The sequence below is a fragment of the Amblyomma mixtum genome, chromosome 1, assembly GCF_055824585.1.
Source record: "Amblyomma mixtum isolate Tamu chromosome 1, ASM5582458v1, whole genome shotgun sequence".
NCBI classification, from domain to species: domain Eukaryota; kingdom Metazoa; phylum Arthropoda; class Arachnida; order Ixodida; family Ixodidae; genus Amblyomma; species Amblyomma mixtum.
The window spans coordinates 279,228,871-279,250,546 of NC_143012.1; the positions used below are offsets into that span (position 1 = coordinate 279,228,871).

General features: G+C 48.4%; 1 pseudogene; it reads left to right on the forward strand.

Annotated features, from left to right (window-relative positions):
- The first annotated feature begins 19,511 nt into the window (after window positions 1-19,511).
- LOC149371864 (very long chain fatty acid elongase 7 pseudogene) lies at window positions 19,512-21,676 on the forward strand (annotated as a pseudogene).

Below are 21,676 nucleotides of genomic sequence, written 5' to 3' on the forward strand. Positions count from 1 at the left end.
CGGCCACATTTTGTGATACATGGCTCTGCTTGGGTAGGTGTCTGTTTGTAGTCGTCTGAGCGTGGTGGCCTGCTCTCTGTCGAGGATATCCGCCGGAGCCGAGTACTTCTTGCGCGCTCCCAACAACGCCTTCATTGCCTCCCCGTAAGATTCTGGCGTGCTGAAGGGTTCGACCGGCAAACCCGCCCTCCGGTTCGTGAACCCTCGGACAACGGTGTCTGCCATGAGATTTCCCTCAACCCCAGTGTCAGGGACCCAAATGATGGTGTGTTGAATGCTTGTGTTGTTTGATCCATGTCTGTGTTGTTTTTGTTCGAAGAGGATACTCGCGGCTTTTCGGCCGATCCTTCCATCTCTGTAGGCCCTTGCTGCAGCCTGAGAATCCGTCGCTATCCAGTAACTCAGTCCCTGCCGATTGGCTTCAGTCAGGGCTAGAGCTATGGCGATCTCTTCCGCTGCTTGTGTTGTCCTTGTGCGCACTGATGCACCAGAAACTATATTCCCATTGGCGTTCACTACTGCTACCGCCCTAGCGTTTTCCTTCGTTCTGTACTTGGACGCGTCAACATACAGAACCATCTGTTTTTTCTTTAGGAACCTGTCCAACTCCAATGATCTCGCCGCCCGTCTTCCTTCGTGGTTCTTGGGGTCCATGTTTCTGGGCACTGGTTTAACCAAGAAAGTGCTCCTAATTTGGCTGTCAATGTCTGTCTTGTCTTCGCCCTCGTCTTCTGCCGGGTATCCTAGCTTGACCAGTAGTGCGCGGCCAGCGGCTGTTCTTTTAAGTCTTTCCATTTGAAATCTGAGCATGGTTTCGCTGTGCTCCTCATACGTGCCGTACACCCCCATGTTCATCAGCTTCTCTGTCGAGGCGCAGGTCATGACGCCTAAAGCTTGCTTATACGCCCTTCTGATGCATGTTTTCATTTTGTTCTTTTCCCCTTTGTTAGGTTGTAGGTACGGAAGCGCGTACGTCATCCTCGGTATGATGAGCGCAGAAGTGATACGTAACGCATCTCGCTCCTTCACCCCTTTTCTCTTGTTCGTAATCCGGCTTAACATCCTGCATATCTGTTTCGTGGAGTGTTCCAAGAGCTGGATGGTATGGTCCCGTTTGCCTTTCTCCTGCAGCCACATTCCCAAGATGCGAAGCTTATTTGTCCTCCTTACGGGTTGTCCATCTATCTCTAATTCTATCGTTCCCCTGTCCTCTTTATTTTTGTGAAGTCTAATAAATTCTGATTTTTCTGGGGAGCACTGCATGCCGCTAAAGAAAGCAAATTGACCGATCTCATCCGCCGCTCTTTGCAATATTTCTTGCTTGTTTCCCGTCGATCCTTTTGTCGTCCACACTGTGATGTCGTCCGCATAAACTGAATGTTCGACATCTTTGATGTTTTTCAGTCTCCTAGTTAATCCAATCATTGCTATGTTAAAGAGCAAAGGTGAGATGATGGATCCTTGTGGCGTCCCTCTGTTTGGCGTCGTCTTCTTTTCTGACCTTATGTTGTTGATGCCGATCGTTGCTGTTCTGTTAGACAGGAAGGCCTTTACGTATGCGAAGATCCTCTCCCCACAGTTTGTTGCCGAGAGTTCTGTGAGAATGGCATTGTGGCCGATGTTGTCGAAGGCCCCCTTGAGGTCTACGGCCAAGATTACGCCTTCTCGAGTGCCCGATATTTGTTTTAGTACCGTGTCTCTTAACTGGAGCATCACGTCTTGCGTGGAGAGCCCCGTTCTGAACCCGAACATGGTATCCGGAAACAGACCGTTGTCCTCCATGTAAATGCTCAGTCTAGTCTTGACCACTTTCTCATATAGTTTACCGAGGCATGAAGTTAAGGAAATGGGCCTAAGGTTCTCCAAACTGGGTGTTTTCCCTGGTTTAGGTATCACGATAATCTCAGCGTGTTTCCACTCCGCCGGGACCGTGCCCCTTTCCCAGTGCTCGTTGATTAGTCCAGTCAGGCTTTCGATTTGGTCATCACTGAGGTTTCTCATCATTGCATTTGTTACTTGATCTTTTCCCGGTGTTGTGTTCCTTGTGAATGACCTGGCAGCCGCGTATACCTCGTAGTCTTTTATCGGTTCATCCAGCTTCGAGTTCCTTGTCCCTGAATATACCATGGTGCAGGGTGGCACCTGCGTGCTTCCGACGTACCTGGACCAAAGAAAATCTGTAATCTGGGCGTCCGTTCCCTGAAAATTGTGCGTGATACGTTCTATCGTTTTGCTGTTTTCTCTTTTCGATTTTGTCGGGTCTATGAGGTGCCTGAGCAGCGCCCATGTTTTAGCGCTACCCAAGTTGCCGTTTAGTTCATTGCAAATTTGGTGCCAATTATCTCTAAGTAAGTTTGCAGTGTGGTCTTCTATCTCCTTATTGATTTGAGCTATTCTGAGTCTCAATTTCCTGTTATGTTTTTGTTTCTTCCATCTTTTCGTCAGCCCCCTACGAGCCTCCCAAAGATGTAGCAATCGTTTATCCGCACGTGGAAATTCATCGGTGACCTCTAGCTCCGTAGTATTGTCTCTGTGGACCTCCCGTAGTCGTTTGGTCCACTTTTCGATGTCCGTTATCGCAGTTCTTCCGGCTTCATTCTCCAACTGTTCACGGAATTTTTTCCAATCTGTGATTTTTGTCTTTCTCTGGATTGTGCTGAACCTTGTAAGTTTAATTTGAGTTTGAATTACGTAGTGGTCACTTCCGAACTGCTCCCCGGTGTTAGACCATTCGTAGTCTAGGATATTTCCTATGATGGTCAAATCAGGGCTAGTGTCTCTTGAAACGCTGTTTCTGACCCTAGTAGGGTATCTGCTATCGGTAACGATTTCCAGCCCGTGCGTGTCCACTCCATCTAGGATGGTTTTTCCTTTCTTTGTATTCATCTTGTAGCCCCACTCTTTGTGCGGAGCATTGAAATCTCCCACAATCACAAGGTGGTTTTGTTTTACCAGGCCGATCACCGCTCTAATGATTTCTCTGAAGTCATGTCTCTTCTTGCGCGGTGGTGAATATATGTTAAGTACGAATAGGCTCTTCTTCCCGCGCTTCTTAGGTATTACCTCTATTGAAAGGTGTTCTATATCTTCTTCTGGTGTCGTGTGCTTGTGCGTAGTGACCCCCTTCTGACATAAAATGGCCACTTTTTTAAATCTTTCATCTACTATGGTGTCGTAGCCGACTATCTTCGGCGAAGTGTTAGTTTCTTGCAGCGCTATTACAGTAGGAGGGTGTTTATGCTGCATTACATGTATGTTGAAATCGTTTTTTTTTCTAAATCCTCTACAGTTCCATTGCCATATTGTAAATTTTTCTTCTGCGTTAGCCATGATGTGACACTACTGCTGCGCCGCGAAGATCTTCGCGCTTTCGTTTAGGTCGACCTGTTCCGGTGCTCTCTTGTTTTGTCTCCTGAACAGTTCTGCCAATCTCTGATCGGTCGCGTTCAGTCTGCTCATGATTTGTTCCAGCGTCGTCAAGACTGTTTTCTGTTGCTCCTGTATTTGGTGTAGTGGTATAGTAGCATCTATTTCTTCCCTTACTTGCGGTTGTACAGCTGCTGGCCCCTGCGTGCTTGTTTTCGTCGTGGGCGATTGTACTCCGTGTACTTTTCCTCGGTTTGTATCATTTTCTTCTCTTTGTTGTCGCTGTTCTATAAACGAGAGCCTCCTTTTTAGTCGTTCATTTTCCTCTCTAAGTTCCCTGTTTGTTTTTTCTAGAGCTTCAAATCTAGCCTGTATCGAATAGTCTAGAGCAGTGGGATAGACTGGAGACTCGCTCCCAGACTGACTCACCTTCTTGGACTGCTTGGTCTTCTGTTTAGATGCGGAAGCGCCATGAGCATTCCCTCGAACCCAGGCGTTGTCGCCACCGTGGTCGGTGGTTCTCGCGTCTGCTAACCCCGGAAAGTCTCCCTCTTTGAAGAACGGCGTTCGGCTTCTGCTGCCGCCGCGCCTGTTCCGAGACGCAGATCTCGAAGATCCGTTCTTTTCTTTCGTTTCGGCTTCTTCGCTGTCGAACCACCGCGGCCTGTGGCCACCGTGGTAACTGCTTTCTTTTTTCTTGCCTTGCTGGTTCTGCTGGCCTTTCCGCTTGAGACGTCTCTTACATCCTATATCGCCCGTGGCGTGAGCTTCGCCGCACCACTCACACTTGGGCTCCCCACACTCGTGTCCGTCGACGTTGGCACGTTTGCATCTAAGACACTGCGGAATGGGTTCTGGTTCCGGGCAGACGTCTGATCGGTGCCCCTGCAGGTGGCATCTGAAGCACACCTGCTTCGTAGGTTGGTAAGGGTAAACTCTGTACAGTCCTCCCATCACTGCGACTGTCTTGGGCAACCTCGGTCCGTCGAACGCGATGAGCGCTGACTCTGACTTCCCGAGCATTCTTGCGTAGACTGCACGAATTCCCGGCGTTGCTACTTGGATGTGGTTCATTAGGACTTCTTGCGTGGTGCCGGCCATCACTCCATGCACCACACCCCGGACAGTTCCTTCCGCCGTGGAGCAGTATGCATTGAACTCGAATTGTTTGTCTCCGAGGCACAACTTCCTCGTCTTTTGCAGAGCTTCTGCCTTCGCGCCATCTGGCGTCCGGACTATTATTATGTTTGAGATGGCTTTCACCGCGACAGGCATGTCGCCGATGTATACCAGGTTGCATTCCTTCACCAGGGCTTGTATGTAATCGCTGGGCTTGAAATCTCCCACTCTTAGGTTGTGGCTCTTCGGTCGGAATACGATTTTGTATCCTCCTTTCGGGAGCTGTACGAAATCTCGCCTGTTACCAGGGAGTGTCTTCAGTTGGTTGTTTGCAGCGGACGCCGGTGGCGCGTTCGGGACCATGGCGTTCGGTCCCGGCGTCCCAGGTTTCTGCTGCTGTGGCTCGCTCGTTCCCACTGGAGTCTTGTTTGCCTCCGAAGGTGTACTTGCCTGACCGGTAGCTTTCCTATCCTTCTGGGCTCTGCGCTCCACTAATTCCTTCATCACTCGCCACGGGGTCTCGTTGACTGGGTAGACTCTTGGTTGTTCTTGCGGTCCCCGCGTAGCTCCAGCGTTGTTGGTGCTTGCAAGCTCCATGGCTTGGGGCTGGTCCGTACCCGGGTTATTTTCAATAACCGGGGCCGTAATATGTGCCGCAGTCGATGCTGATGCCATGCCGCCGTCGAGGCTGCTCAGCCCCGGTAGGGCCAGCGAAGCCCATGCGTCTCCTGCTTCGGCCACGGCCGACGCTACGTCGGCGTTAGGTGTAGCGTGGCTCTCGCCGCCTCAAGATTTCAATGTCCCGTAAGTGGAAAAATATTCTACTCACAGAGATAAAATTGGTGTCCAGATGGTCCTCGTAACTTCACGGAACACATCCAATGAACACTTTGCATTAAACTGGGGTTTTCCGGTCAAGAACACTGACGATTCACGGAGCCCATGCAGAGCACGTCCGCGTTCCCGCGCAGTTGGGTGTCAACCCCCATGCCATGGGAGAACGTGCCGAATTTATGAATGAAGTATGATTCCCTTTGTTCCCAGTAATAGGTGTTAGGGAACCCGGACTGGAAAAGGATTACACGGAAGTTTTCAAAACTGTGGAGTGGCAGACGAAGGTGCCTGGAAAAGGGCAAGTTGGGTAAGGGTGCCACATGCGCTTTGTGGTTGTTGAAGCGGAAACGAAATGCTGTCTTGGTCTGACCAATGTACTCCTCCTCACACACCTCGCATTGAAGTTGGTAAATAACATTGCTCGAATCGCAGTCGAGGTCTTCATTTATGTGAAACATAAAGCTATCGGACTTGGATTTTGCCAATTTGGTGTCGGAAATGTGCGGACACACTTTGCAACGGGGTTTTCCGCATGGGTGGCATCCACCTCGGGCAGCGGTCTTTGTTTTCGCATTGGCAAGCAAGTCTCTCAAGTTCTTGTCCCTGCGGTACACCACTCGGGGTGGTTCCTTGAATATTAGTGACAACCTATTCCTCTGTCTGATTACATTAAAATGACGGCTTAGTATGTTGTTTACCCTGGGAGCCGTTGGGGAGTAAGTAAGGATTAGGTTTGTTTTGCTGTCTTTTCTCACCTTGTTCTCTGCCAAGAGGGAAGAACCTTCTAGGCTGCGAGCGCGTTGAATCGCGTCTTCGACTATTTCCCCCGGGTATTTTTGTCGTGACAAAGCGTGTTGGCCCGTGTTACTATGACAAAACAAGCTGTCTTATGCTGAATTCCAATGGCAGATCGAGACCGCTCCGTCGGATCGCGTACGGAGCGCGTCGGAGCGCGTAGATTTGCCACCTCCCAGTTTGCGATTGGAATGCCAGTGATCCCTCGGGAGCGCGACGCCAGCGCCGCAGCGGCGACCGCGGAAACTAGGCGCGCCGCCGAAGCGGACGCCCTGCCAGCTTCGTGTTCGAGTGCGACAGGAGTTGCGCGAGGCGCGATCTCCGCGTTGACAGACGCCGTCTCGGCGAAACAAAAAGGAGGTAGTACGAAGGCCGTAATGTAAAACCAAAACCAAAGCGTATGTACAGGATGGTCCACCCTCCGTGAACACGCGAGTATGCGGCCGCGGTCTTCGGAGAGCCGGTGAGCCTGTCCCTACCGTTCACGAAAGAAGTGGCGGACGACGCGCAGGCAAGTCGCTCGCTGCTCGATTTTCCAGCCTTGCGACTGCGAGACGCAAGCCGCTGAACCAATCAGCGAGACAGTCGAGCTTTCGGCAACGACGCCGCCCGCGGACACGCCGAGCGACGAACTGCGCTGCCCCCCGGCCAACGTTTCTCCCTGGCTGCCGTAGTCGTCGCTAAGCCTAACTGTTTTTCATCGATGCCGCAGCTGAGGGCGCTTCGGAATTGGCCAGCGCTGTAGTAAAGGTGCTACTCGCGTCACCGTTTTACTGTGTTCCTCGTCTCATAATAAAATAAAGACATGATCGATTTCTGCGACGCCTCCAACAGCGGAGCTAGCAGACAGCAGGCCAGCCGCACTGGGCATCAGGAAGAAATTTGCTTGTATCGCAGTTATCACTTCTACCAGCAACTCGGTATTGGCCAACGATCCTCAAAAATGATTCATTTTTCACATTCCTCTACTCCAGGGCTTGTTATGAACGCGAACAAAGAATATTAGCGCATTTTTCTGACGCCGGCGGCAGGCATATACAGGCCGGCAGCTTCACACTCGCTGTCCGTTTCAGACGAATCTTCACTGCTGGACTCTGAGCTTTCAGTGCCCGAGTCGGAACTGTCACTTCCATGAAGCAAAATTAGTGCCGCACGGCTCGAAGCAAGATCATTGCCGTCCACTGTTGAGTGGAAAGTGCCCGTCTGTCCCGGCTCGCCCGGCTCACCACGTAGCGACGACAGGAACGAAGCAGCTGCTGCCGGTCGCGACAGGAAGTAGACGCGGCGGAAAAGAAAACGTCACGCGAGGTTCCGCTCAAATCCGCCGATTTCGGCAGATCAAGAATCGCTGCTCCACGGAGCGATCCGGGATTTACGCCTGATCCCGATCTGCCATTGGAACATACAACTCGCGCTCCCATTTTACCATTGGAATACGACTGATCCAAACCGAGCAGAAAAACTTGATCCCGATCTGCCATTGGAATTCACCATTAGTGAAGAAAGAAGCTGAGGTAAAAAAAAAAGAAAAAAAAACCGCTCACTTTTTCGGTGAGCGGTTTCGCAACTGCGGACCTGAAAGGAACAGGTACCACAACATGTTCAGTCTTGCCAACGGACGACCCTTTTCTTTAGCCGTGACACATGCACTGCAAAATTGTTAATTATATGTTATATATTGTAAATTGTTATATATATATATATATATATATATATATATATATATATATATATATATATATATATATATATATATAAGGGATAACAAAATCTTCAAGGCAACTGATTAAAAATATAATAAGTTGGGGAAGTCACATTGAAAAACTTAACAGATTTATTCAACGTTTCGACCAGGGACTGGTCTTTTTCAAGAAAAAGACCAGTCCCAGTCCCTTGAAAAAGACCAGTCCCTGGTCGAAACGTTGAATAAATCTGTTAAGTTTTTCAATGTGACTTCCCCAACTTATTATATATATATATATATATATATATATATATATATATATATATATATATATATATATATATATATATATATATATATATATATATATATATATATATATATATATGCATGTTTATTTCAACTACGTTTGATGAGAGCACTAGTGCTGCAGCATTTCTCGTTACACTGCAATATAGCTGCCGATGCATGATTTTGGCCCCCGGTCAGCAGGGACTCCAGGGAAACGAACAGCCGATCATTCCACGCGCGCACTGTCTCCCCGGGTTATCTCCCTGTCCTTGGAAGGGTACTCCCAATCAGACAATCTGGCCCTTACATTCAAAGACATCACCGATTACTGCAAGGAGGAGCATCGGCGCTACCCGGCCCCTTGTAAGGGTCTGGATCGCGCTGACGAGCGCCTCCTCATCAAATTCTCACTAACACTGTACTGTGCCCGGTGGTGCTTAAACATTTCAACACATCCTTTGATGGCACGAGCCAGTTCTGTGGGGAGGTGGCCGACACCTTCCATGTGGTTTTGGCGTGCCAGTGAAACCCATCTATTCCCCCAACCCCACCAGAGAGGACTGGGAGGCGGCCCAGCTCGGCTGTTATGACCTAGAGACCCAAAAGGCCTAGGTTCAACGGACGCGGGTGGCGTTGCTTGCCAATGGGGCCCCGAAGTAGGGGCTCCACCTAGTATTGTGAGGGGAAAGGGCCAATAGGGCTGTACCCTAATCACTTCTCTGTAAAAGTTTAATAGACGATACATGTTTTTCACCACCTACCCTTACATTCGAAGCGATGTTCATTGAAAATCGACGTCATGGCACTTGGATGTGTATGTTTCTCGCTTTGTTCCCATTTTGGTTGCACCTTGTTAGAATAATACAGTTGAGATATGGTTTCAACGCTGATAACCATAAGGATTATAATTATATCTGTATATCACACATTCATCAGATGCAATCCAATTTTTGGGGTATACGCAACGTGTACGCAGGTCGTTTGAATAACTACAAGAAGATTTCCAAATTAGACCCCTGGGCTGCGCCTGAGGTTACTACAGTAGACCAGGATTCCGAGCCTTAACCACGGGCCTATAGAACTGCGCGGCTGGATAATTGTCCACTTGCCCAATCAAACAAAAAGATAATCCGAGGCAGGTAGGAAAGGTGAATCGGGTACCACATCGAATGGCTTTCAGGAAATCTGTCATTATACGATAAACTTATTTTCTGCAGCTAAGTCAATAAACTGCACGCGAAAATACGCAGCGCATAGAAGCCAGCCCTCAAATTCGCAATTAGCGAACAGAATTTTTCCTACAAACAAGCTAGCCGCGACGACCGAGACACTATGAGGCAGCAAAGCTACCGCGCGCCTGCGGAAAGCTGTTTACGAGAGGTCTGAAGACTGACAAATATTTGATATGTTGCCTGTTTCGACCTATCTGGAGCTATGCTGCAAACGAGGATAGCGCCAGTGCACAAAGTGTCCTTCATTCTTCCTCAATTCCGAAGACAGCAGCAGACCATGCGAAGATGGAGAACCGTCTGAGCGCACGCATGCAATAATCGCTCATCATTCTCCAAGGCCGCTATGCGCTCGAGTGGCACCAGCCGTCTGTGCCATTCCGACTGCTCAAGGCTTCACTCTGTCAAACAGACAGCTTAGGCTCGCTGCGCCAAAGTAACGCGAGCCGTTTTCATTCACGTCCGGCTGTTTAGCCTCCTCCGGTAAATCACACTAGTGACGCTTTTCAAATGGCAAATGCCTCTGCTAAACGTTCCAGATCGAACTTTTGCCGCAAGGGCTATAGCCGATGGTCAGACGTGGACGCACTCAAAATACTGGACGGAATTCTGCCGTAGTGTAAACGATTCTTACCACGAGGAAGTTTCTGTGTCTTTACCGGAGAGCGCGCTGTATCGGAGAAGACACGAATTTGCACCAGGCGCAGAAAAATTTTGTCGTTATTACCAAAACTTCTGATCTTTGGTCAGTTTGGTTGCAGGGTACGCAACGCCACACAGAATTTTCTGTTTCCTTCGTCATATAGAGCCACTTTACCTGACACCGCTCATTTTTGAGTACATTTATGCACCTGTTGGCTGCAGAATGCAAAGCAAGGCAAAGCAAGGCAAAGCAAGGCAAAGCAAGGCAAAGCAAGGCAAAGCAAGGCAAAGCAAGCAAGCAAGCAAGCAAGCAAGCAAAGCAAGCAAGCAAGCAAGCAAGCAAGCAAGCAAGCAAGCAAGCAAGCAAGCAAGCAAAGCAAAGCAAGGCAAAGCAAGGCAAAGCAAGGCAAAGCAAGGCAAAGCAAGGCAAAGCAAGCAAGCAAGCAAAGCAAGCAAGCAAAGCAAGCAAGCAAGCAAGCAAAGCAAGCAAGCAAGCAAGCAAGCAAGCAAGCAAAGCAAGCAATCAAAGCAAGCAAGCAAGCAAAGCAAGCAAGCAAAGCAAGCAAATCAAGCAATTTTGTTAATTGTCTAGTACAAGAGGATCTCCTGACAAAAGGATGCTTGCGCAGCTTGACTTAGCCCCCAGAAAGCGAGTACAGACAGTAGCACACGAACAGTACAGGAAAATATTTTGACTCTTGCCTCACATACATCAGTTGTCCACAGTAAAATAGGATCACGTTTCACAGATATGCACATTGACATTAATTAGTAATCGTTCACGATAAAAAGAAGAGACGTCCAAAGCAAGAAAGCAGCCATGCATGTACACAGGAAAAAAGAGGAATAATAATCAAGTAAACAGGCAACTCTCTAGAAGCGAAGATCAGGCGATGTCCTTCCACAGAACATTTGCGCAGCTGTGTTTTGCTATAGCCCACAGTATTTTCAAATCTGTTCAGCGCGTAGGATATATTGCGTTATTTCCACTTTGCGAAAACGTTTGTATGTCCCATGTAGCAATCATTCTTGTGTGTATCCTAGAACGGAGTATACCTATAGATGCTAGCCGGGAAAAGAAATATATTGTAATAGAGGCAGTAGAAAAATGAATTGTTCACAGCAACTTAATATCGCATTAGTGATCAGTGCGGACAATGCAGTCCTTTTCTCTCTGACTCGGAATTTTCTGAACCAAGATTGTTTACGTCGTTGCCGTTATAAGATATAAAGCCAAAAACAGAGGAATCACCTTCTTGTAAGGGATCTACTCTAGTTTCGAAATCTTCAAAATTGTCATTTTGGTACTGTACTTTTCTGCTAATCTCAAAATGCTTGGGCGTGTTGTCATTTTTGCTCATATGCTAATCTTTCTTATAATCATGTTTCGGCTATCGTCTTGAGCTTTTCTCGTTATCCACACGGTGACTTGCAAAATAAATATGTAGGGGCGATCAAATGGATTGATGCGGAGGAAATCTGATAGCATTCTTCTTTCACTCGACGATATATTCGAGTTCTGGCTGTATTCCAACTCTGGTTCTATTCCAGTTCCAAGTCCGTTGTGTTTTACTCCAAAATCTGTTCTAAATGGGACGCTAAATGTGTCACACTGATAGACCACGGCGAGTCCTCATAACACTGTATCCCGACGCAGTGGCGCTTGGTTAAGCGCTGCACCACTGCACTGGCACGCGGTTGTTTCAAACACGTTCACAGTGGTGGCTTCACAGGCTGGTCTTCCCGAGAAAAGTGAGAAGAAATAGCTCCCACAAGCCCAATTTTTACACAGATAGTTCTCCAGGAAGCTGCATATCTTGCGCGTAGGCCTGGTGTTGTCTGGTCATTTTATTCTAATTTTCATTTTTGCTGAGTTATTCCTCGTCCAGCGTCTACCTCGATCCTCTCCTCTATGAGCGGTGAGGGTCTGTGGAAGAGGGGGACGATTGACAGAAGGCAGGTGGAGAGAGAGGAAAATTGCACTAATCAGCACTTAGCAGGTGGAGGCTTAAGACGTACGTTGATGCCGACGTTGCCAAACAGTCTAAGGCTTCATGGCCCTCCGAATGTTATCGCATTAAAAAGCGCATATTTACGTCGGGGCTTATCCACACTGCTCCGCCGTACTAAACAACCTCCCTTCCACCTTCCTGGTTATACGGCGCCCTTGGCAAACCCTATAGTAAGGTGCAATTCATTACATGTGACTCGTGAGAAACTACAGTCGGAAACAGTGGCCCTCCAGCCAATGGCGTCAAACAATTTTCATGAAGCTATGGATAATCAAATTAAGCCGTGGCTAATCCCCTTTAATTCGCCGCCCCTTGCGATGTCACGCTAGCGGGTGCAAGGGGATTAACAATCATGATTATCGCTTGACCCCATTGGCTGAAGTGCCTCAATTGGGGTGCATTCATCGCTTTGTTATTGAGCTGTATCGTGCTATAGGACTTGGTATTATCCGAGCCGAGCTTGTGCTTTTAGTCTTTTGAGGCTTTCTATTTTTGTATTCGTGCCGGTTCGCGTTTACGCGCTGTGTGAGTGTGTGAACGCAGCGGTAATCACAAGTGCAGTCCAGGGCATTTCGCTATCCCAGCGGTTGCTTTGATAGCTGCGTTTTCCCTGTTTACACGTTTTCTCTGTTTACACGTTTTCGTCAAGCTTGTGAGGAACTGTAGATGTAGTATTTCTGGTTTTCTCTAGTGCAGTGCTTGTGCGTGCGTGCTGATGAGAGCCTGGGAAAATTTGCCTTACAGAGTTTGTTGACGTTATCAAAGATATTTGCATGCGTCGTGACGAAATGTGACGTGCAACCGCTGCCCATTGCCTTTGTGTTCGTGCCGAATCACTTGTTATTTTTTTCGTGAAGCATTTCGCGTTCCGAGTGCTTCCTTTTCTCGGTGCCGCGCTGTCCACTGAGGCGTGGCCTTGGTAACGACGACTCCAATCTTTCCCTGTGTCATCTCCTTGCGCCTGTACGCCCTCTAGTCAGACCATTATGAACAAGGAAATTATTTACATTGAGGCAAGCGAACAAGCACTGAAAGGACGAATAAAGTGCGCTTCATTAGCCGGGATCAGTAATAAAATTAATGGACTTTTAAGTGACAAAGTGTCTCTCTATGTGGCCAAGCTGCATAGGAGGACTCTGGGTGAATTTAGGCCTCCTAGTGCCTTAACATGCGTCTGCATCTCAGTAGAAGAGCGTTATTGGTTATCGTCACGACTAAAGTGCTGTTACCGCGACTGGGTTCGCACCCGCGACCCGCACGCAGTAGCAGAACGGAATAACCGTTCACCCAGTCCAGTGGATGACTCTAAGCAATCAAATTGAACTTGAAGCCCACCTTCTTGCCGTGCATGAGGAAAGTCGAGTGGTAGTCTGTGCAAACACTCGTGTCAGATCTTGCTATAGTGGTGCGCATGGCCAATCATGAGTGTCTCAATCGTTCAGCGCAAAAAGTAAGGGGTCCGGACAATGGTCATTTCGTTCCACACACTGCACATCCGTCCGCGTGTGTAGACAGAGTGACGTCTGCTAATGCAGCATCTAATGATTTCATCCTGCCGGCCTATGCAGCAATGCACATCGTGCTTCGACGATTTTGACTCCTTGTCTTTCCTGAGCTTTTTTCCCCTCTACGGTCAAGCCTTTATTTGGGTGCCCTGTACACTGACGCTCTGAAAAGCCCTCAGCGCTCAGGCAAGGGCTTCAATTATTCATCGAACCCACATGACATTCTGTCCTTTTTGAATACCGCCGCCTTACGAAATGCATTTGCCGCCCTTTGCTCCCGCGATCTCTGTAATGGTTGCTGGTACGAAGAGTGCCTGCCACCTTGCGACCAGACTTTGGCGCATTCACGGCAGGCCAAGCTTTGGATTTTTAAGTTTATTATAGGCTTATAAACATATAGTAGCGTGTATTAAATTTATTTCCGTGCGCCTAACCCACTTCAAGCTGTGAGAACGCCTTATTAGACAATTGCGAAATTACTTTGACCACATGGGGTGGTCAAAGTCGGCCAAAGGCGGCCTCTGAGGCAATGTATCGAATATACAGCCTAAACTCAACAGGAGAACGCAATACCCGGCGAGACAAAGCGGCTTTCAAGTGCAAATGTGTCTATGCATTCTCTCAGTCTTTCATTGCAGGTAGTGGCGAGACATCTTGGAACGTAGCCATTTCATGACAATCTTGAAGATAAGAGCCAACCTTTTCTGTTTATTTAGCAATAAAACTTAGTATAGTGGCATGGATCGCAGATACACCTATGTTTCTTGGAGTCGTGTACAGCTAAGCCCCACTGCAAGCTGCGCAGTGTTAATGAGAAAACAAAAAGCGAAACTATATCATTGTGCACAGTAATTTGGAATAACCAAGAAAACGAGCAATCTTGCTCTTTTTAGCAGATATAGCACACAAGAAACTAGCGGAAATACAAAACAACAGCGCACCTCTTCTCTCTCAGGCAAATTTCTGGCACTGAGCTGGAAGCAGCTACATCTATTGCCAGCTAATTGGTGGCCGAAATATCAAATCAAGTCATGCTCAAAGATGGCTCGTGCATGACACGGCGGACGCCGTCATTTTATAAATCACAGTAAACCGTAGTGCGAAGCTGGGACAGTCACCCACTGTTCGATCGAGCTGTACGTTTCGGTTGAGTGAATTGAGGGACAAAGTATGACTAAGGCCAGTTGACCTCTGATTCTTGACCGGGGTCCTGAGCGTTCAAGCTGCTAAATCTAGTTATGTTACATATACACAATCACAGATGCAGAATGTCCTGAGTGATGTACTGAGGAGACTGATTCGAATTCCGTTAAAGGCGAACTAAGTAACGCAAGCCCTTGATGCTGCTCGAGTAACAGCGATATGTGAGTGGACATGGTTGCTTATTTGACAAAAAAAAAAAATGTTAGACACGACGAGGACTCACATATAGAATTAAAGGAGAGACTGTGTAAGCAATCTTCTAGTTAGTCCGTATGCGTGTGCGCGTTATGTACGGCAGGTATGCCGAGAATACATGAAAAAATACCATGTACATTTCTGTGATTGGTAGTCAGTGGTTGCTGATGGCCAGTTCTCTTGACTACGCGATATCTTTTTATCCAAATGCTCATCACATCTACGCATGATCCTTCCTCGTGAAACTGCTAGCATTAGGAACCATAATTCATCTCAACCCTACCCCATCGCTCGCTTACTTAACTCACACACTTGCACACTCAGCAAATTGTAAAAAATTCCTATCGCAAATGAAAGCATCGACAGTCGGCAGCAATAGATGGAGATTTATCACGTCTTATTCTCGCATGTATCCCTCACTCTCTAACAGTGGACCAAAGAGAGCCTTCTCCTCCTCTATCACCACTAGCATATAGCATTCATCCCTGGTGCCTCTGTATCCTTTCCAGTTGGAGCCATACTTGAAGGCACTTTTGCGGTGTTCTTCCAACGCCCGGGAGGCCGCGCACTGAAAAAAGGCCGTCGCAAAAGCCTGCGAAGCGGATCTTTTCCGCATTCCCACGCTGATCAGATGAACAAGGCCCGGCACCAGGAAGTGCCGTTCAACCGGTGCATTCAAGTCAAACAGGTCAACGAGCTTCCCGTGTTAGCCCTCCTTAAGAAGCGTACACTTTGTCTGAAGCCCTGACGGAATCGTGCGACACCATCCAGCTTCCTGCCTTCCCTCTCTCTATGCTCCTGCAGAGAAGTAAATTTCTTAAATAGGATGCGCTAGCTTCGTCTGTTCCTGGTTCTGTACGGTGTGACGGGGTGTAGCACGAAACACAGCCCCAAACAGCCCAGCAAGAAAGCGGCTCCACATCAGTTCAGCGCTATGCATGTCGGTGCCCTGTTTTGCTTTGTGTACAAGTAAAGTTAAATGAGTGGAACTTGGTGAAGTCATCCTTTTCACACCAATGTAGGTTGCGGACCACTCGAAGGTTACGCTCTGAGGCGCCTCACATACTTACTGGAGCACTGCGCGTACATTGGTTTAGGTTTGGTTTATTGGGGTTTAACGACCAGAAGCAACTCAGGCTATGAGGGACGCCGTAGTAAAGGGCTCCGGAAATTTCGACCTTCTGGGGTTCTTTACCATGCACTGTCATTTTGAGGGATGAAGGGAAGGACATTTTGACAGATTGTGAAAAATTACTTTTAATTTAATTTTGATATTAATTGACAATATATGACAATATATGAAAAAAATTGCCTTCATGAACTCTATCCCTTTCAGAAGTGCTTTTGTCCAGAATTGTTGGGTATGCTGTCGCGTGTTGCCGGCCCTGCCATCGCCTCTCTTTTTCGCAATTAGCGCCACCTCGGTGCTGTGAGCCGGCAGCCGCATGTTCTGCTCACGTCTCTGCCGTTGTCGTAAGCCAGAAACGGTCCCTACTTGGCATCCGCAGACCAAGCTGCCGCGGACACGCATCAAAACGACTTTTTGAATGCATCATGGCAAGCAGGCTTGAAAGTAGATGTCTGGGCACTGGCCAACAACGAAGAGCGAGGCACTCCTTTCATCACTCAAGTGCAGCGAACTTGTAGCTTCGTTCCTGCAGTGGTGAACTATTACAACGGCCTCATCGATGCTGACTTGAAGTGCTCCACTCACGTCTACAGAACGCTCACACGGCGCACTGCGGTAGGCGTTTGCGACATTTGCTATTGCCCCCGGGGTTCGATGAATTTTTTACGAAGGCGCATTTACAATGCAAGTCACTGTAGCGACCCTGGCGCACAAGTAAACTGCATCGACGCACACCGCAGCACCTCACTGGCGCTCTCTAGTCAAGTGTGGGAGAGCTCCAAGCACAGTTGACCATGCTCGGCTGATCGGTCTGACAAGGGGACGAGCAGAGGGGAGAGAGCTGTGGACGCCAGGGCTCAGGCGGAAGAAGGAGCGCCGTTCCGAGTGTAAGCTCAAAACACTGCCTTCTTCTTTATGGTGCTTCGGAAGTGGAAATTGTAGAAATTAAGCAGGCATGGTTCCTAAGGGCGAAAGAATCCGTCGCGACCAACGAGCAACGCCTTTTCCTCACATGGGGAGGAACGCCCAGCGGTCAAGCAGGAAGGAGGAACGTGGTTGGACATACCCTACCCCCTTCTCCACTATGGTCGACACCCGAAAGTGTAGAGTTCGCCTCATGACTGCGAACATCGAAAGGGTTAAAATCCGCAAGCATGCCAGCGCATCGTAAATACACGTTCACACTGACGGTTTGCGGACGTCGCACTACAAGTTTTAATCGATTCGTTTCGATCGCAGAATCCCAGACAAGTCGCTAGTGATCGTAACGATTCGACCAAACGTGGTCGCACGACGTCCGCGGCTCGCTAGTGTGCGAGTAGACAAGGTTCAGACGAATGTACAGAATTTTAAGTAGACTTCTGCGACTGCGACGACCGCCGTTGACCCAGCAGTGGTAAGTGGCGTACGTACAGTCGGGGACAAAAGTCTCTGGACCACGTAGTCCGCAAACGAAGCCCATAGCTCTGTAACTAGTCGCCGGCTGAAGACGACAGTTGTGGAGTTGAAAGAACATGATTTTAACTTTCACCTCCACAAGTGCCATCTTCATTCGTCGAATAATTATAGAGATATCAGCATCGTTTGCGAAGCACGTAGTCCAGAGACTTTTGTCCCTGACTGTACGCCGCAGCCCTCCTGACTTAGACGAGGCCTGCGGTCCAGCCGGAGGGGAGCGGACCTTCAGCTTCCCCCATTCGGGCAGTTTGTATAAAATTTCCGTCGAATGCTGTGTTATCTCGTTTCTCCTCACTTCAGCGCTGTCCGAGCCTTGCAGCCCAACTGGTTGTGTGGGGGTAAAATCCCGGTAAGCAGTAAAATCATAGAAGAACTAAAGTATCCGCAGGGATTCTCCGTGCATGATGCTCAAGCTACAAGCTTACACCACCTTTCAAGACTTATGGCCGTAAAAACTACAAATAAATAAACGGTCAAAACATCGACCACCTTTAAACAGCAAAATATTCAGTGAAAATAGTAAATTCAAATAAAAATGCCAAAATACATTCTAGTCTCGTCTCCCCCCCCCCTAACTCCACCTTCCTTCAAAAAAAAAATGTTCCAGTATCCTTCGTTTATTTAGTGGTTTGCAGGACATGAACTCCAAAGCAGGATCAATGAGCTAGACAGGCAGAGCAGACCGGTGGGTCTAAAAGTAAAATGCAGAAAACCAAAGTAATATTCAACATTCTAGCAAGAGAACAGCGGTTCGCAATTGGTAGCGAGGTGCTGGAGGTAGTATGTCTACTTAGGGCTGTTAGTGACCGCTGATCCGGATCATGAGAGGAAAATAACTAGAAGAATAAGAGCAAGGTGGAGCGCATATGACACGTTCTCTCAGATCATGAACGACAGTTTACCAATATCCCTCAAGAAAAAAGTATACAAAAGCTGTGTCTTACCGATACTCACCTATGAGGCAGAAACGTGGAGGCTAACAAAGAGGGTTCAGCTTAAGTTAAGAACAACGCAGCGAGCTATGGAAAGGAAAATGATAGGTGTAACGTTAAGAGATCGGAAGAGGGCGGAGTGGGTGAGGGAACAAACGCGGGTTAATGACATCTTAGTTGAAATCAAGAGGAAGAAATGGGCTTGGGCAGGGCATGTAATGCGAAGGCAAGATAACCGCTGGTCCTTAAGGCTAACGGAGTGGATTCCGATTCCAAGAGAAGGCAAACGTAGCAATGGGCGGTAGAAAGTTAGGTGGGTGGATGAGCTTAAGAATTTTGCGGGTGTAGGGAGGCCCCAACTGGCAAAGGACAGGGTTAATTGGAGAGACATGGGAGTGGCCTTTGCCCGTGGTGGGCGTAGTCAGGCTAATGATGATGATGTTATGGAATGGCAGATGATATAGTATGCAGTGTTATCGTATGGTATAAAATGGTACGGTACGGCACGGTACGGTATGGTATGGTGTGGTATGTTATGTTATGGTATAGTATGGTATGGTATGGTATGGTACGGTACGGTACGGTACGGTACGGTACGGTACGGTATGGTATGGTATGGTATGGTATGGTATGGCATCTATTGTAGTTTTATTTTGGCGTCCTGAAGCTGCACCTGTGCTACGAGAGGCGCAGTAGTAAAGCTATCGGGATTAATTGCTATGAGCTGCGGTCCATTAACGCGCAGCACTGACATCCAACCGCACACGGGGGCTTTGGCGCTTCAATGCCTCGCTGTACCGTGCAGTCGAGTACACAAGGATTCACTTTCCCGTACTTTACCGGGACATTTATTCGTTGCTTGTCCACTACGCGGTTTGTGGAAACATTTCGTACCCGCTGCCGCCACGTGCTGCCTAACGACTAGGACTCATGCCAAGAGTCGTCTCATTTGTGAACACTCGAAAGCTGCGGTTTTGAAAGACAGCTTCCACGTGGAGCCGAAAAAAGGTTTTGAGCGGCAGACGCAGCAAACGAGCAGACGCCCAGCGTTTGTGTCGTTAATGCCCTTTCATGTTTGCAAGCATAATTCCAAGCGTCATTTGCCCGTCCGTCGTTACTTCTTCAAATCTTCGGGCGACATTTCAGCTATACTCATACGCGGGGACTCTGCTCTGCGCAGCTAACTGCCGGAGAAGCCAAGGTCTCAATCAGAACGCGAGTGAAGCCATGGCAAAAGCTGGCTCCGAAGTGAGCCTGTTCCGGAGGGACCCGCGTACCGCAGATTGGGCCCTAGTCGGCAATGTGCAGTTCATCGTGCTTCTATTGTCCTCCTATGTCTACATCGTCACGATCGGTGGTCCCCGTTTCATGAAACGGCGGAAGCCGTTCGACCAAATCAAACCCGTCATCCTGGTCTACAACGCTTCCATGGTGCTCCTTAACTGCTACTTCGTGTGGGCCTTCCTGTCCAGGACCTACTTGGGCGGCGGTTACAGCATCATCTGCCAAGGCATCGACTTCGATGCGCGCGACGAAGCTACCATGAGTTTGTTGACCCACTGCCTGCTGTACTTCTGGGTGAGAGTTGCCGACCTCCTGGACACTGTGTTTTTCGTACTGCGCAAGAAGCAATCCCACGTCTCCCTCCTCCACGTAGTCCACCACGTCCTGGTGGTTTTCAATGGATGGTACGGCCTTGCCTATGGATCCGACGGCCACGCCGCCTTCGCCGTGATCTTCAACAGCTCTGTGCACGTGATCATGTATTCCTACTATTTCCTGTCACTCCTGGGACCCTCTGTCCAAAAACACCTCTGGTGGAAGCGGTACCTGACCCAACTGCAGATGGTCCAGTTCGTCATCCTGATCGTGCACGTGTTAATCCCGCTCTTCATCGATTGCGGCTACCCAAGGATGCACATCTTAATCGGGCTTCCACAGGGCTTTTTCTTTCTCTTCATGTTCCTCCGCTTCTACACAAAGGCCTACGGCGACGCAAAGAAATTAATCAAGGATGACTCCGCTAAATCTAAGCTTAAATGACGCTTCGCGTGAGGCGACTGCGTGCATCAACGTTGCTACTTTGCTTCTGGTAAAATACCTTTGCTGGCTGCCGAAAAGCGGAGCACGATTGACTGCCTCTGTTAGTTGATGCATGCGAAGAAACTAGTTTGTCGCAACGCCAGTATGGTTGTCAGGTGGTACCCGGCCTTTCGTTGTAACGCTTTGAATTTTAAGCACTGTATACGCGCCCCTCATTATCATCAGAGCTGCCGCAGCCCACATTGTGGAGATCGGGGACCACCGATTCGATTTCGTGTCGCTCAGTTTCCGCTTAGCTAACGCGCTTTACCACGATTTTCTTTTTTAAGCTGTTGTGAGTCAGCTTGCGCGATTAAAGCTATAATAGTATGTCAACGTAGGCTACAGTTGGCTTTACTCGGGTATGGCGGAACCAGCATCGAACACCGGTAGCAGGACGACGCAGGAAAAAGCTTCACGAAGACTGGCGGTGCGGCATTCAAGCGCGCACAAACCAGATTGCTTGAGAGCGCATGCGCGTCTGATACCGGCAGTGAAAAAAAGAGAAAAAGAGCGTAACGTGTAGCATCCTCAAAACGACGCTTTTCGAACAAACCAAGATGCTTCCTGAAAGGAAAATAAATAATTTATATTTGAGTGTGGTCGACGGCAGGTTGTTGCTGGTAGCTCTTGACGGAAATTCGTTTCAGGGAAGAGGAAAACATAGAAATAGATGAGACATTGCAAAGAAGCTATTTCTTCTGAAAGATAGCGTCAATACAGGTGATGGAAAAGCGTCGGTCAGAGGGCACTGCGCGTTAACTTCTGCTGTTTCTTTTTTTTTTTTTTTGGTGTCTGAATCTGCTGGCTCGCCCATGTCTAAGACTAAATGAATTGTAAAGCCCATGACAATTTTATTCACGCCTGTATGCTTGAGTCATCTGTGTTTATAGTAAGCGTGAAGCACGAAATGCCGACCGCATGTTGCGCCATTTCTGGGCAAATGTTGTCCTGGCTTCTGCAGAGCGAGAGCGAAGGGCTGATATAATCAAGTGGTAACTCGCATTTGGATTTGGATAATACAGCGTTACAGTACGATCTTTGGCAGCCCGTGGTATAGCGCCTTCCTGAAGCGCTTATGAAGCCTATAGCTTTCTCTCGGAAGTTGCTAGAATGCCCTAGCCTCTGTTCAACTTTAAATAAGTTTGGGTCGAAAATAAAAATGCGGCTGACTTTTGCGCTCACTGCGGTCCAAGTGAA